The sequence below is a fragment of the Lissotriton helveticus genome, chromosome 5_1 (assembly GCF_964261635.1).
Source record: "Lissotriton helveticus chromosome 5_1, aLisHel1.1, whole genome shotgun sequence".
Lineage (NCBI taxonomy): Eukaryota > Metazoa > Chordata > Amphibia > Caudata > Salamandridae > Lissotriton > Lissotriton helveticus.
In genome coordinates this window covers 1,919,470,060-1,919,486,849 of record NC_136065.1, presented here as the reverse complement: position 1 = coordinate 1,919,486,849, position 16,790 = coordinate 1,919,470,060, and positions in this window count along the sequence as shown.

Sequence of the window (16,790 nt, the reverse complement as noted above, 5' to 3'; positions counted from 1 at the left end):
TTCATAGATAGGGATTTGGGTTAAAACAGTATGCCTCCTTGAGACAGGCAGAAAGAGGAGAACGTTTTCATTTCTCTTTACTTTTTTCCAAGTTCACTTATGAGCTGCATTGAACAGCACACATGCGGATTGGGAAAAGTCCTAATGGATTTTTCTACTGGTTCCTTTCCCAGTTAAAAATCTATGATTTAGAGAACGCACACACCCTTGCACTATGGTGCAGGGGTTTGTGTTTTGGCGCATTGGCAGTTAAAAGTGCGCTAGTTCTGAAAGAAGAAAAGTGTCATATCTTAAGGCTTATTTTTTCTCTGTCCTCTTTATGAAAGGCTCAAAAAACAAACAAGGGCTTTGACTCACCTTCAGTAAGGCAGAGTTTATATACTTAGATAATCAAAAACAAAACGCCAATACTGAATTCTACTCTAAACAACAGCTATTGCAAATGGCTAACAACCAATGAATTATTAGTCACAGCAACCTTGGTAAATCCAGGCCTTTGGGTTCACTGTATCAGGTAAAGTGTTGCACAAAAGCCCAGTGGTCACAGATGGCAAATGTGATACTCCTTTCGTCAGTAATGTTGTTGCAGTTCTAACATCCCATTCCCAAAACGAATTCTTCAACCAGATCACACACACAGCAGTGCTCAAATGGTTACATTACTTTGGAATTTGCTCTCCACCCGGCACAGACCCTGATAAGGATGCTTGGCTCAAGGAAAGCGCGTAAGTGTCTCTGCATATCGTCTGAGTATTTGCACAGCTGCTGGCACTCACATGTACTTCCCCTGTCAAACTCTGAAAAGAAACCCAGCTGTAACTCTACCTGTAAAATAACCAGATAACCAAGGACAAAGTCAATAGGTCTGCCTTTTTTATGCTAATGAAAGCAAACATATGCATGTTTAAATGAGCACAGACCATTTGACCCATGTCAGTTTACAGCCTGCCCCTTTCAGTATCCCCGTATGTGCCTGTAAATGTACTGGACACTGTGAAAGTCAGGCAGGTTTCCTTCTTATTTGCCCAGAGAAAGGGTAACTCCTCAAAGTAGCCCTGGTGCCACCCTGAACTTAATAGTATGCGTGAAAGCTGTCAAATGTGTCCTTATGAGGCTCCCAGTTAGGAGGAAAACCCAAAGGATAAACAAACTGTTTAGCAAACGTATAGCTTTTGATTAAAGGTGAATGCAGAAGGCGATAAGCCAGGCACCAAGCTGACAGCAGGGGACAGGAAAGAGCCAATCATGAAATTCAGAAGAAAATCCAAAGGGAAATCCAACTGCAAGGAAGCAATAATCAAGGACAAAAATAGTAGCAAGTGAGTCATGAACTCAACAAAACCAAAGCATCCAGTCACATTCTTCTCTCATTACTGCCTCCTTTATACATGAGCTAACCAGGAGCTGATAGCACTCACATGAAAAGCCTCAAATGTATCTTGTATTCTGAACCTCAAGCAGAAATCTTTGGACCAATCAGCATCTTGGAAAGGGCAAATCATAAGGCGTGACCACACCTCCTTCTTCTAACACATGGCTTCGGCTGCGCATGTGAGGAAGAAACCAAATTTTGACACCTTGCATCCACAGAACTCTGCAGACTCGCTGTCACCCATCCTTATCAATGCTTCTCACAGGTCACGGAGTACTCCCTGGATGACAACTACTCCAGAAATGCCGGAGCTGTCTAGGCTCTGAGGTTGCATATTTACAAGCCCCTATCTCACAAGACTGTCCCTTTCAGAGACTTTGCGATGGCGATAGACGTGTGATGGCGATAGGGGCTCTGCCATATTTACAAGGCAGAGTTAAGCCACTTAATGTGGGCTTAAGCCACTCAACGTGGCTTAATGCTGCCTTGTAAATAAGGCCTCCTTTCATGCTATACTTAGCGTGAAAGGGGAGGGCAATGGTTGTTGAGGTGGGCGTACCACCACAACACCCATTGATTTTGATGCTGCCCCATAATTACAAGGGCAGTGTAAATTTGGGGCAGCACCAAAATAAAGACCATAGAAAACCTGGTCTCAAACAGGCGCAACGAGGAGAAATGTTTCCTTTCTCTTCGTTTTTGCTTGTTTCTATGTCTGCTGCATTGTGCCGCACACATAGAAACAGCAGAAGGCGATTGATTATTTGTATGCAAGACGTGACCCTTCCTGCACATCTACGTGTGCTGCATTGTGCAGCACACGTAGAAACAGCAGAAGGCAATTGATTGTTTGTATGCAAGACGTGACCCTTCCTGCACATAAACAATCAATAAAAAAAATTACATTGTGCAACTTCTATGTGTGCTGCATTAAGCCATTTAAAGATTGTTTTTCTGCACAAAAACAGTCTTCCCCTACACTGCAGGCACCCTTGCACTATTATGTAAAATGATGTATGTGTTGGCTCTTAGCAGCTAAAATTAGCACCATGGCAGGGTGAAACGCAGGGATGCACTGTATAATTGTAAATACGGTGGAGCCCTGTGTTTTGGAAGTGGCAGAGCGCAGTGTTAAGCCACGGCGGCTAACGCTGTGCTCCACCACTTCCCACTAAATATGCTCCATAGTGAGTTTGGAAGGATTACATGAGTTATCTATGTCCTTTCACAGCAGTTTACTTGAAATGTGCACATCTATGAAAAACTGTAATGCAACTTATATCGTGAATGTAAAATACCTGCTGCTAGGTTTCTCATAGCAGCAAAGTTGGTTGTTGTACACAGCATGTCAAACTTTACCAGTTCAAACCAACTGTTTTTTAGTGAGATTGTTACGGTCCTATGTGTAATGAAAGCTGCCTCCTGTGAGGCGCACCAGTGTCCGATGTGCAAGGTTAATTATGCTTGTGAAGTCACTCAACGTTGGGAAACTTAGCCAGATGAGCTGCTTGGCAGAGACCAGTGGTTAAGTGTGGCGGTGATTGCTGGTACTTGCAGTGGGTCACCACCGGCATTTATTTCAGAGCACTGTGATTCTATGTCAGGACGGGAGGCTTCGATTATGGTTCTCAATCTTTACTGCAAAATGACAGCAGCCAATGAAAAAACATTATATTCAGAACTGCATTTCCCATGACCATGTTTGCATGTCATTGTCACAACTACAAATCTGCTAGCATTTAGTTCCTTCAATATGAGAACAATAATTTTGCCTCCTCTTTCTTTGCTGCTGTGCAGCGGAGTTAAGTACCTTTTCATGTTTTCTAACCAACAACTTTATTTGTATGTTCAAGGTTTGTTAGTGATCAGGCAGCATTTCATATTATCTCAAAGGTTTAGGTAGATGGTTCTCCAGGAGAACAGCCATTACAACGCGGGGATTACCCCGCACTACCATTACAACGCGGGGATTACAACGAAAGTCGTTACAACGACTTTCGCTGGAGGGCGCTGTTGGATAGGGAATAGTTTAATTTTCTATTCAACACCTTCCCTACTGTCAACGTGCGCTGGAGTTGGAATAAAAAATTAAACTATTCCACTATCCAGCACCCTCCAGCGAAAGTCGTTGTAACGACTTTCGTTGTAATCCCCGCGTTGTAATGGCATGCGGGGTAAAAGCCCGCGTTGTAATGACATACAACTGGTTCTCCACAGTGATGCCTCTTTCAGCCTGAGTCCATCGGAGGTTGTAAAATCCTGAAGTGTTGCCCTATGAGTGTGAATGAGGCTGCTTCCTTCACATCCTAATGCTGTCATTGGTCCTGACTTCAAGTCACTCCCCCATATTTATATATGTTTTTTTGTGTAACAGGTGTCAAATTACCAGCTACTATGGTTCAGTTCCAGTCTTATGAGGAAGAATATGCTGATTACAGTGAGGAGCCGGAGCTGCGGCTTGAAGAGATGTTGATGTTTAGTAATCAGTGAATACAGCTCTAGCACTAGCCCTACGGCCCTTCACTAAGCAGCTCAGTTGTACACCCAGCCAGTATGACCACAGAAGGAGCCCCTCCTAGCACCAAAATTGTACAGTGTGTGCTATTCCAGGAACTGCAACACAATACGATGACGGACGGAATGTTGAACATTGTCAAACACTCACCCCCAGTCACAGATCTGGGTTTAATCCTTTGTTATTTTGCTTGCCACGCTATTCCAGTTTGGACCCAGCCATATGCAAATCAGCCTTGAACCTGTTCCCCATGGGAACAGTCCAGGCCGAACTGCCAGGCTAGGTCCTCCCTGGACCGGAAAACAAGCATCCTGAGACCGGTTTAGGGATATAACCCCATATCAGCCAGACTAGCTTGAAACCAGTGGTGTGGCAAGCGCTGGACCCACGTCTGGGCATAACCTTCCCACTTTGGGTGAAAATGCAATACAAAACGATGATGAACGGTGTGAGAAGTTGGCCTGGCATATGGTGTCCACTATTCTAGTGGGCACCTTGCACCAGTCCAAACAACCCTTATTGATGGTAGGTTTAAAGTCAACCTTTATAGAAAGCTATCCTAGTGGTAGCTGTGGAGAGCAGCCTTCAGGCTAAGACTTAGAGGTGAGTTAAGCTAGTTGTTTTACCAATTATAATCTCTTGAATGATCTAATGAAAGCACACAACACAAGGTATATATCAAATATATATGTATTTATTCTAAACGCAACCCCTCTGGACTCTTTATGAGGTCAAAGGTAAAAGTACAATACGAGGAACTTAATTAGCATATGATAAGTTGCACAGTATACGTTATGCCCTAGGGGCCTCAAAAACCATATTCTAAAATAGTGGTATAAGAACCACGTGATGGTTAGAAAGTAGGCCTGGGGCCTGTAGAACCGCTGGGGCTACCTGGACCCACCCACGGTAGGGACGCAGGAGGCCCACGGGGGACGCGTGAAGTGTCTAAACACAGCCGTGGATCACCATTGACTTTCTATGGAGAACGAACAAGTTACAATTTTAAAGATTAAGGGCACTTAGAGGTGAACTACGATGGAACCCTTGTAGACTAGGACACTTTGAGAGTCAATACCGACGGGGGCACCGGAGTACTCATGTTACCTCACCCATGGAAGCCGGGTGTATAGGTGTCTTTTGGTGTCGGGTTTCGTCGTCGATTCCTATGGGGAGCTGCAAAGAAGTGCTGCAGGCGACCAGAGGAAAAGTGTCCTGGTGGATCCAAGGGTGTATCGGAGATGTGAAGAACCTGAAAGCAGAGGGGACAGAGTCTGGGTCACTAGCCAGTGACCACAATGGCGAAGAGAAGATGCCAGCCGATGTCGGGTGTTTTCAGGTGAAAGAGGTGAAGCTTGACTCTTCAGCCACGAGGACCAGGAGGCGTCGATGACAACCAGGAGCTGGATTCGAGCTGTCCCATGAAGGATCTAACTTGCTGTTGTGTCAGAATCTGGATTGGACCCAACAAGCCCTGGCAACAGCAACCCATGCAAGATGACAAGATTGGCTTCGGTGCAGACCAGCAAGGTCTGAGGGACTCTTCCTTTGGAGTGAAGTGAGAGCACATCTGGAGCAACCAGGAAAGCTCAAGAAACAAAGGATTGGCCTTTGTGGGGGCTCACTAGCCAACAGACTAGGAACCGCAAAGGCGCCTCAAGCGGCGGTGAAGAAAGATGACTCACGGGTCACTCGTGGAGTGCTGGCCTCTGTACTTCGGTGCAAAAGGTGCTCGGGGCAGGGGCTTCAAATACCCCAATGCACAACTTCGGGATACCTCGGGAAATAGGTGCAGTTGCAAAGATGTAGGATGTCCAGGACTTCTGGTCCCATGTCTCTCGTGTCAGCTATGGGTCTCAGCTTTCCTGGGAGCTCGGGTCAGCTTCAGAGATGTCTGGAAGTCCATGTCCTGTGTCGCAGATTCTTCGGGATCCGGCGGGAGCCTTGAAAATGAAGACCGGCAAAGATGCAGTTGGTGCCTGTTTGAACAGGGTGGTCACTCCTTGATCACAAGGGAGATTTCTTCCATCTTTCAGTCGATATGGAATGTCGAAGGTCCAAGATATATGTTGCAGAGTTTCATCCAGGGTAATCTAAAGTCCTAGGGACTAGGGTTTTTATACTTATAGCAAGTTTAGGGGTTGGACTAACTCTAAGGTCCCTCCTTTGGGTGGACCTGGGTAGGGGGGGGTTACACACCTTCCCCTTTGTCCAGTTTCAGGCCAGAGCTGGGGCTGAGTGACCCAGCAACAGGTTTGAACTGGGAAATGCATGGAGCACCTTGTGTACCCCAGGCAGTGTCTGAAAAGCATTTACTGAATGCAACCCACCCTGCCCCAATACACTTAAGCCTGTCTGAGGAGGTGCTAGCACCTCCCTGGACAGGAAACCTATTGTCCAGGCCTCCGCTACCAGAGTTTCGTCCAGCAGCAGGAGGGCAGACTCGTGTCTGTGGAAGCAGCATCCATTTGTGATGCTGGGCTCTGTTTAACTTTAACCGGGTTTACCAGTATGTACATGTCTTCTCCCTCTAGGGTGGAATGCTACCCCCACCACCAGAACTAGTGGTGGGGGGTTGGGGGGGTTAGTATTCCAAGGCGTTTGACACCTTACACAACATGTTTTGATAAAGCCAAACCAAAGTTAGCATTAACCGCGAGGATTATAATGCACTTAAGAGTATATGGTATGACTATATCATAGAACAGCTATAAGGAAATGGTTCCGAAAGCTGCAGAGGGGCTCAGGTCATGCTAGGGCACCCTCTCACACACCACCAAGCACTCTGCCTTCAGGATTGTCAAGGCCTGCCATAGGAGTGACTTATAGGTAACTATGTGTCTATATATAAGGTGGAGAAGTGTGGCTCAATGGTTAGAGCGGCAGACCTTGATGCAGAGGTCTGGCCCGCGACCAGGCTTCAATTCCCGCCTCGGTGGGTCTTGGGCTCAATTTCCTCAGACCCGATAATTCTTGTCTCGGTGCCTATTCTAATCATGGGTCCCACTCTGCAACTCTGGGCAATAGCTTGCTTAATCTCCACAACGGCCCCAACAGCGCTGGGATGCCTGGCTTCACCTTGGGGGAGCCCAGGAGTGGACATTTCACAGGGAAAAGCCAGGAAGGGTTCCACAGCGGTATGCGTTACAGCGCCAGGACACCCCAGTTGGGGTATAAGTGCACTTTACAAGTACAAATTTCATTTCATATAGGTATACTATATCTAAGTAAGGGGTGCTTACACCACCTTACCCAGGCTGTGAGTACAGACCAGTGGTGTCAGTTTGGAAGGCTAACCAGGGGTGGCACAATACATGCTTCAGCCCCTGATAGGCCTCGGGGGTACCTATGCCCTGGGTACCTAAGGTACCATATACAGGGACTCATAAGGGTGACCCAGTAACCAATCTGGTATGTACCTAAAGTACATGGTATCGATTTAGAGAGAGAACAGCTAGGCTGTGGGCCTGATTAGCAGGACCACAGCCATACTAAAGTCGAAAAACCAGTGAAACATAGCAAAAAGTGGGGGAATCTGTGCCAGCCTTCATGGGCAAAACAACCAAAACACCAAATGAAGAACCAGTATGATCACTATTATGAAGAAATACTCCAAAGACCCAAATAAAGGACTGGACCAATTGCTAGAACAAAATGTCAGACTTGTCAGGGATACTCGTAAGAGTGCTGGAGATGATTTACAAAGCCAAACACATGGAGGAACCAATAGATCCTGAAATACTTGCTAGTTGAGCACAAAGAGCAATTTGCATGTTACTGAAAGTTACAGAAAGCTAGCTGTGGGATTTCTACAAAAAGACGTTGATCAATTCTGATGCGGATCGAGCCTAAATTAAATGGCCTTGCAAACTCAGAGGCTGGCCTGATAGTGTAGGGTTTTCTTTTTGGTACCTCTTTTGTCTAAGACTTCAGTGCTTTAGAGAAGTCTCAGTAGTCCTGAAAACTTAAATAGATGTTCAACATGGGCCGTTTTTTGGCAGGTTTTGGTAATTTTGGGGTCTTTAACCATGCGGAGGTCTTTATCCCAGAGTGGATATGCTTCCCAAGGTTGTTGGGTTCGGTGCGATTCCTCAAGAGGAGGCTCCTTCTTTCATTCCAAGTCAGTTATTTCGATGATAAAAATCATCATAAAAACACAAGTTATAAAAATTCATTTACATTACAATACTGAACTATATGTAAATTTAAAAACAGATACATAGCTAATAAAATTCATATAGAGAGAATACAGATTTTATGTACATCATAGCTTAATCCCGTGTGTTCCGTAGCCTAACAGCGATTTTTAAGATGCTTATCACAGAACATAAAGTGCGAGTATCGTTTGCTCTTTGTAAAAAGAGTAGTGCAGCTTTAGCATGACGCAATTTTTTCTCTTTTAAAATGTCGACTAGGAAAGTACGCCTAGGGATCTGATAAAATGAACAAAGAAGTACAAAATGAAGGGTGTCCTGCGGAGACCTATTGTCTGAGGTTCCGTGAATTCTGAACCTGTGTTTTAAATGTCATGGTTCCGTTACGATTTTGGTAACGATGAACCGTAACTAATGAGTTCGGCAAGTACGAGTGTTTTCCCCATGTTACACACAAGGATTCACTATGTATTTGAAGATTCCGTTCTGAACCTTGGTTTCCATTTTGTGCAAGGCAGCCATTTTGTGGTTGCCCTCACATAGGCCGATGACTCTGGCTGCATGAGTCTTTAAGACCCGTGCCCTTTTGCTGGGGTTTGTGCTGACTCCTGTTTGACCTGAGTGAACTGACCCTGTTGCCTGAAGCTGACCTTGTTAAACCAGTTCTTGCCCGCTAGCTGATCAAGACTAGGATCAAAGCACAGGACATCGTAAAATTTTACTACACACAAATATGCCTTATCCTACTCTCACCTCTTTCTGTTTCTTTCTTTATGGTCTATTTATGATTGGGTTGTGGCCTTTTTTATTATGGGTTCATTCGACCTGTCTAAAGAAGAATGTTGGGTTTGACCGATGATTGATCATGGGCTGGACAACTGAAAAGTGGGTTTTACCGTCATGCGATACCTTTGGTGTGGCCACATGTGATTGGACAGTTTGTAAATGTTAGGTATTTGTCTGTGTTAGACGGAGACCTGGAGGGTCGGCCGAGCACAGTGATCGTACAGACAGGCAACTTCCCCCCCACAGATGGACACCACACAAAGATTAGGGTAACACCTTTTATAGGCACTTCGGGTAGTAGTGTGGCACGATACAAGGCGATCAGGACACGATGATCCTCTCAATTCTAGTCTCTAGTAAGGGAAGGGGGTAGCGGGACAGTCTTGGTACCCACGGGTACGGGTGTGTAACGGTGATAGCTCACAATCCTCGAGCTCGGTGTTCGGATGGGTCAGACCGCGGCAGCGCCGGCAGGTCCCGAAGAGGTCGTAGATGGCAACGGGCCGCGGCAGCGCCAGCAGGTCCCAACGAGGATGAAGGTTACAACGGGCCGCGGCAGCGCCAGCAGGTCCCACGAGAATGCAGGTTGCAACGGGCCGCGGCAGCGCCAGCAGGTCCCAACGAGGATGAAGGTTACAACGGGCCGCGGCAGCGCCAGCAGGTCCCACGAGGATGCAGGTTGCAACGGGCCGCGGCAGCGCCAGCAGGTCCCAACGAGGATGAAGGTTACAACGGGCCGCGGCAGCGCCAGCAGGTCCCACGAGGATGAAGGTTACAGAGGGCCGCGGCAGCGCCAGCAGGCAGGACAATAGTTCACAAGGCAGGGCTGTGGCAGCGCCAACAGTCCGTCAAGTATGAGTTCGTCGCGGTGTCTCTCGACTCCAGGATACAACTGCCTTCCTGTCCTGGGGCTGCCTCAGTTATAGGTCTGGCGCCCTTTGATGTCCGGACCCTCGCTCTTGGAGGTCGGGAGGTCTGGGATGAGGGAGTCCAGACACCCAGCAGGGGGGCGGAGCCAGCGCCCAAGGAGGCTGGGGGTGCTCGGCACCTGGCGGGGGAGAGCCATCGACACTTCGTACTCCCATTGACCTGCCAAGTGGGCCGTTCACCTCCTGGGTGGAGGGTGGTGCCGGGATGTCGGGGCCTGGCCAGGCCCAGGGTTGGGGTCGGGCTGAGGCCGCGCGGCCGCGTGGTGCCGTGTCCAAGATGGCGGCTGGGCCGGGCAATGGTGCTGACGGTGGCCCGGGCCCTGTCCTGCGGGGAGGGAGCGAGCCCTTCATGTGGCCTGTCCAACATGCGTCCCCCCCAGCTGAAGGCGGGGAGAGTCACCCATCTTCTTGGGGACTTTCCTCGTCGAGGCGGAAAAAGCGGGACAGGCCATCCGCGTTGGCGTGGTCTTGGCCAGGGCGATGTTCCACAGTAAAGTCCATCCCCTGCAGGGAGATGGACCATCGCAATAGTTTGGGGTTCTCCCCCCGCATCTGCATGAGCCATTGCAGGGGCCGATGGTCCGTCTGTACCCGGAAATGGGTTCCGAAGAGGTATGGCCGGAGCTTCTTGAGGGCCCATACCACCGCGAAGGCCTCTCGCTCAATGGTGCTCCAGCGCTGTTCTCGGGGCAGTAGGCGTCTGCTGATGAAGGCCACTGGTTGGTCCACTCCTTCGGGGTTCAGTTGGGAGAGGACGGCCCCAATACCATGGTCGGAGGCATCGGTCTGCACGATGAACTCGCGGCTGTAGTCGGGGGCCTGGAGCACAGGAGCGGTGCACATGGCGGCCTTCAGCGTCTCGAAGGCTGCTTGACAGTCGGGAGTCCAGTTGACTCTTTTTGGGTGGTTCTTAGACGTGAGCTCCGTGAGGGGCCCCACAATGCTGCCATAGTCCCTTACAAACCGCCGGTAGTATCCGGTGAGCCCCAGGAAGGCTCGGACCTCGGTTTGTGTCTCGGGGGGTTGCCAGGACTGAATGGCAGCTACCTTGAGTTGGAGGGGGGCCACCAGACCGCTCCCCACTTGGTGTCCGAGGTAGGTCACGGACCCCTGGCCGATTTGGCACTTGCTGGCCTTTATGGTGAGGCCGGCCTGTTGGAGGGCCTGCAGGACCTCTCTGAGGTGGTGGAGGTGATCCGCCCAGTGGCGGCTGTATACCGCGATGTCGTCCAGGTAGGCGGCGCTGAATTCTTCGAGGCCCGCCAATACCTGGTTCACCAGTCTTTGAAAAGTGGCTGGAGCGTTTTTCATGCCGAAGGGCATCACTCTGAAATGGTAGTGCCCATCCGGGGTGGAGAAAGCGGAACGTTCTTGGGCTCTGGGGGTGAGGCCGATCTGCCAGTAGCCCGCTGTCAGGTCGAAGATGCTTAGGTAGCGGGCTGCCCCCATGCGGTCGACTAGTTCATCTGCTCGGGGGATAGGGTGAGCGTCGGTTCGGGTGACCGCGTTCAGACCCCGATAGTCAATGCAGAACCGGAGTTCAGGGGTGGTGCCCGGGGCCGCGGCCTTGGGGACCAGGACGACCGGGCTGGCCCAGGGACTGTCCGAAGGTTCGATGACTCCGAGGGCGAGCATCTTGGAGACTTCTTCTTGGATGCATGTACGTACCCGATCCGGTACTCGGTACGCCCGGTGTCGAACAGGAGGACTGTCCCCCGTGTCCACGTCGTGCAGGCACCAGGAGGTGACTCCGGGTGCGAGAGAGAACAGGTTTGCGAACGGCAGCAGGAGGGCCCGGCAATCTTGACCCTGCTCTGGGGTCAGGGCCTCAGAGAGTCGGACCCCGTCCACCGAACCATCTCTTTCCCGGGTCCTCAGTAGGTCAGGGAGGGGCTCGGAGTCTCCTTCTGCGCCACTGTCGGTAGCCATCAGCAGGCTGAGCTCTGAGCGCACGAAGTGGGGTTTGAGTCGGTTGGCGTGGAGGACCCGGAGGGGGTTCCGGGGGGACTCCAGGTCGATGAGATAGGTGACGGGGCTCCTGCGCTCGATCACCTTGAAGGGCCCCGTCCATTTGTCCTGCAAGGCACATGGTTCGATGGGGGACATCACCCATACCTGCTGACCCGGTTCAAACTCGATGGAGGAGGCATGTTGGTCGTACCACTTCTTCATGTCCTCTTGACTGGCCTCCAGATTGGCTTTAGCGATCTCCCTGAATTTCCGGGTCTGATTACGGAGGGTCAGGAGGTATTTGTAGACGTCCGGAGGGGTCTTTAGGGGGGCCATTTCCCATTCCTCCTTCACTAGGCTGAGAGGCCCGCGAACGGGGTGTCCGTACAGGAGTTCGAAGGGGCTGAAGCCGAGGGACTTCTGGGGGACTTCTCGGTAGGCGAAGAGGAGGCACGGTAGTAGCACGTCCCACTGGCGGCGTAGGGGTTCTTCCAGCCCCATGATCATCCCCTTGAGGGTGCGGTTGAACCGCTCGACCAGTCCGTTCCCCTGGGGGTGATAGGGGGTGGTGAATCGGTAAGTGACTCCGCACTGCTGCCAGAGGGATTTCATATACTTTGAAATAAAGTTCGTACCCCTGTCGCTGACGACTTCCCGGGGGAAGCCCACTCTAGAGAAGATCCCCATCAAGGCTCGACCCACTACTGGGGCTGTTATCGTACGAAGGGGGACCGCCTCAGGATAGCGGGTAGCGTGATCCACCAGGACCAGGATGAAGCGATGTCCCTGTGCTGTTCGGGGGTCCAGGGGCCCCACAATGTCTATTCCCACCCTTTCGAACGGGGTGGTCACCACGGGGAATGGTTGTAGGGGTGCCTTGAGTTTGCGGCCGCTCTTCCCACTGGCCTGGCAGGTCGGGCAGGACCGGCAATGGTTGGATACGTCATTTCTCATTTTGGGCCAAAAAAAGTGAGTCACCAGGCGGTGGTAGGTCTTGTCTTGGCCCAGGTGCCCGGCCAGGGGGACGTCATGGGCTAGGTTCAACAGGAAGTCTCTGAAGTGGAGGGGCACCACCAGCACTCGCCCGGCCCCCAGTTCTGCGATTTTCTGTTCGCTGTACAAGAGATCATTGTCCCAATAAACCCAGTGGGCCCCGGTGGTGTCTCCTTGGCTCTGGGCGAGCGCTTGCTGTCGCAATCCCTCGAGGGAGGGGCAGGTCTTTTGCTCCTGCCGGAATTGTTCCTGGGTGGGCCCCCCTTCTTGACGCCACTGAGCCAGGTCGGGAAGCTCGGGGGGCTGTGTGGACCCCTCTGGGGTGGGGTCCGGGTGGTCGGTCTGGAGGAAGTCTTCTTCTGGAGTGATCGAGGGCGGAGGTGCTGCCCATTCTGGTTCTTCTGGTCTAGGGATGGTGCGAGTGGCCATGGACCGGGTGGTTACGCACGCCCAGTCCGGGAGACCCAACATCCCCAGATGCTCTCTTCTTTCCACAGCGGCCCACGGGGAGCTCTCGAGATCGTTCCCCAGGAGGCAGTCTACGGGGGCATCGTCACGGACAGTTACTTTCAGCATGCCGGACACTCCTCCCCATTCGAAGGGGACGCAGGCCATCCGACACAGGCTCTCTGAGTTATCTGCCGATCGGACGGGGCAAAGTACGTTTGGTAGGATTTGTTCCGGGGTTACCAGGTGACAGCGGACGGCCGTCACACTGGCCCCGGTGTCACGCAGGGCCTCGGCCTTGCGCCCATTGATGCTCACCCATTGGCTGTACTTCCGAGTGTTGGCGGGCAGGGGAGTCCGCGGGACCATGTCTCTTCCTCCTAGGCATGCCAGGGTCATGGCGGCGGGTTCCCACTCGAACTGCTCCGACTCATAGGTCTCCGTGTCTTCGGAGACTTGTTCTTCTCCCAGGGCGGCGGCCGCCATTTGGCGGGGCCCGGGGGCCTGGTTCTTCGGGCAGGTCGGGTCACTGGCATAGTGGCCGACTCGCTGGCATCGATGACACGTCACGTTAGCTCGGAACCCCGGGCGCATCGGGGGGTTTCCCCGGCCTGCTGGGGCCGGGGTGGCGTTAGTGGGTGCGGCCGGGGCGGCGTCTCTGCCCCGGCCCGGGCCTCCTCCTCCTCCTCGGGGACGATGGTGACCTTGGTTGGTTCTGTTCTGCTCATTCGGCCCACTCCGGGCCACTCGGGTGCTCTCCCACCGGTCAGCCTCGGTGGCGAGCTGCCGGGGTTCAGTCAATTTACTGTCGAGGAGGTGCTGCCTGAGCTCGACAAAGCAGTTGTTGGAGAGGTGCTCCCACACAATGAGATTGAAGAGTTGTTCGTAAGTGGTTACGTTGTTACCCTTGATCCACCCCTCGAAGGCTCGGCTGAAATAGTTCACGTATTCCAACCACGTCGTACCTGGGATCCGGGTGCAGTTGCGGAACCTCTGGCGGTACATTTCGGGTGTAAGTCCATATCGACTGAGGAGGGCGGCCTTCATGTGGTCATAGGACGTCATTTGATGGTCCGGAAGTTGCAGCAGGGCATCACGACCCTCGTTGACGAATCTCCCCCATAGACCGGCTCCCCAGTCACTTCGAGCGACCCGGTGGGCGGTCATGGCAATCTCATAGGCCTTGAACCACTGCTGTATGTCGTCGTTCCGGTGATATTCTCGGACCACATCCTTGGGGATGTGGACCTTCTGCTCGGTAGGACCCGGGGAGTGCGGTTGCTCGGGCACCCCTAGGTTTTTGTTCAGTTTGCGTATTTCTATCTCCGCTAGTTTGCACTCGTGCTCGTATGCCAGTCTTTTTTCTTCGAGGTCTCTCTGTCTCTGTTTTTCCTCTCGCTCTTCTCTGAGCCGTAAGTGTTCTAAGTTTATTTTTTGTTCCGCCAGTTTCAATTCTCCGTCTAATCTGAGTCGTGCCAAGTCTAACTCGTGTAATCTATTTTTTTCCCGCTCTTGGATCTCTTCATGGGAGGGGCCTGTTCTCCGTTCCTCCGTCCGGGTGGTGTTGACTTCCGGGGCTGCGGGGTCCCGGGGGGTTGCGGTATTTGTCTCTGTCCAGGCCTCTAGGGCGTTTTTGAAGTCTTCTTTTGTGCTTAGCCCGGTGGTAGCAATGCCTAAGTCCATGCAAAATTGTTTGAGCTCTCGGTGGTTGTATTCTTCCAGCTTTTCCATCTGGAACTTCTCCGCCGATCCGCTCTCTTTGGTCGTCATTGTGGTTTTAGTCGTAGGGTGAGTTACTGTCTGTACGGTACGCGTTGGTTCGGATCCCGCCGCTGCCACCAATGTTAGACGGAGACCTGGAGGGTCGGCCGAGCACAGTGATCGTACAGACAGGCAACTTCCCCCCCACAGATGGACACCACACAAAGATTAGGGTAACACCTTTTATAGGCACTTCGGGTAGTAGTGTGGCACGATACAAGGCGATCAGGACACGATGATCCTCTCAATTCTAGTCTCTAGTAAGGGAAGGGGGTAGCGGGACAGTCTTGGTACCCACGGGTACGGGTGTGTAACGGTGATAGCTCACAATCCTCGAGCTCGGTGTTCGGATGGGTCAGACCGCGGCAGCGCCGGCAGGTCCCGAAGAGGTCGTAGATGGCAACGGGCCGCGGCAGCGCCAGCAGGTCCCAACGAGGATGAAGGTTACAACGGGCCGCGGCAGCGCCAGCAGGTCCCACGAGAATGCAGGTTGCAACGGGCCGCGGCAGCGCCAGCAGGTCCCAACGAGGATGAAGGTTACAACGGGCCGCGGCAGCGCCAGCAGGTCCCACGAGGATGCAGGTTGCAACGGGCCGCGGCAGCGCCAGCAGGTCCCAACGAGGATGAAGGTTACAACGGGCCGCGGCAGCGCCAGCAGGTCCCACGAGGATGAAGGTTACAGAGGGCCGCGGCAGCGCCAGCAGGCAGGACAATAGTTCACAAGGCAGGGCTGTGGCAGCGCCAACAGTCCGTCAAGGATGAGTTCGTCGCGGTGTCTCTCGACTCCAGGATACAACTGCCTTCCTGTCCTGGGGCTGCCTCAGTTATAGGTCTGGCGCCCTTTGATGTCCGGACCCTCGCTCTTGGAGGTCGGGAGGTCTGGGATGAGGGAGTCCAGACACCCAGCAGGGGGGCGGAGCCAGCGCCCAAGGAGGCTGGGGGTGCTCGGCACCTGGCGGGGGAGAGCCATCGACACTTCGTACTCCCATTGACCTGCCAAGTGGGCCGTTCACCTCCTGGGTGGAGGGTGGTGCCGGGATGTCGGGGCCTGGCCAGGCCCAGGGTTGGGGTCGGGCTGAGGCCGCGCGGCCGCGTGGTGCCGTGTCCAAGATGGCGGCTGGGCCGGGCAATGGTGCTGACGGTGGCCCGGGCCCTGTCCTGCGGGGAGGGAGCGAGCCCTTCATGTGGCCTGTCCAACAGTCTGGAATGTGATTTTTGGCATAAAAAGGGATGACTTGCTTTGTAAAATTGAGCAGTCTCCTGAGAACTCTTACCGTGATGATTTCTAGGACTTCTGTTACTGGCTGCAGCCAATAAATTCGATCTTTGACGTCACCACGAAGAATCCTGTGTCTCTGTATTCTAAGACAGGTGAACCCGAAGACTTTGGGCGTGCCCCTGGCGCCGCTGGGTCTTGAATAACCCGGTTCTTCAGTTGGCGCCCAACGTGGCGCGACTTCAGCGGTACCGGTCCAAGCCTGAAGATCGTGAGGAGCTTCGTGAGGAAATTCTGGAGAACGGCCACAACTTCATCGACCCCGGCATGTCGAACGTGGACTGAAGGTCTTTTCTGCGAGGCTTCCCGCTTTCCTGACGGCTACGAAGGACTGCTGCCCTGACTGTCGCCCTGTCTTGGACCCATTTGTGATGCTTTGTACGGCGAGACGATAGACGGGTCTTCTGTTGGCGTGACTGATACCTCAGTTAAATATAAGTGGGTCGCTCCCAGTCTTTAGTTTTTGGTCCTTTGGTTCTTAGTTTGTTTGGTCCTTAGTTTTGATTTGAAAATTGCAATTTCCAAAGCCGAGGGTCTCGTATATTTACGAGTGTATCGGTAGAGATAATCCCTTGAAGTTTGAAGCTCGATTAGTGAGCGAAGATGC